Here is an 898-nt window from a genome sequence, read left to right as displayed (position 1 = left end):
TTCATATTTTCTTTCATTTCTGGGTCATTTTCTTTAATTATCACTGTAAACATTTTTATCATCAATATGATTATCTCATAATTACAATTATGAGTACATTGGCTTTTCTTTCCTTGACATCTTTGGTATATCACAATTATTCTCCAAATAATTCTAAATTATTCATGTGAATTTAAATTTCCACCTTTATCTTTCATTTCTATCCACCATTTCCCTTACTTCAGTTTTTTTTTTTTTTTAAGTTTACTTATTTATTTTGAGAGAGGGAGAGAGAGAGAGTACAAAGAGTGGAGAGGCAGAGAGAAGGGGAAAGAAAGAATCCCAAGTAGGCTCCATGCTGTCAGTGCAGAGCCTCACATGAGGCTCAAACTCATGAACAATGAGATAATGACCTGACCAAAACTAAGAGTCAGACACTTAACCAACTGAGCCACTCAGGCACCCCTATTTATTTATTTTTGAGAGAGAGAAAGAACATGAGTAGGGGAGGGGCAGAGAGAGAGGGAGAGAGAGAATCCCAAGCAGACTCCACACTGTCAACACAGAGCCCAACATGGGGCTCAGTCTCACAAACCATGAGATCAGGAGCTGAAATCAAGAGTAAGCCACCCAGGGTTCCCTACCTTACTTCAGTTTTTAGCACTCTGAGTTCTTTAATGCTACTTTCAATCTAACTTTCATTTCTATAGTAATTTTACTTTTCTTCCATCTCTTTCTTGAACTGTCAGTTCACGTATTAGTCATTTATTCAACAATATAGTAGTATCTGCATTATTAGTAAGTATTTTGTAGGATTAATTTTTATTAAAAATTTAAAACAACTTTAGAGACTAGTGGTACTGTTTGGATTCTGTGAAGTCAATAGGGATTTTTAAAAAGGCACTTACATAAGTAAATC

Source organism: Crocuta crocuta, unplaced genomic scaffold (assembly GCF_008692635.1).
Source record: "Crocuta crocuta isolate KB4526 unplaced genomic scaffold, BGI_CrCroc_1.0 scaffold885, whole genome shotgun sequence".
Taxonomy (NCBI): domain Eukaryota; kingdom Metazoa; phylum Chordata; class Mammalia; order Carnivora; family Hyaenidae; genus Crocuta; species Crocuta crocuta.
This window is presented reverse-complemented; position numbering follows the sequence as displayed.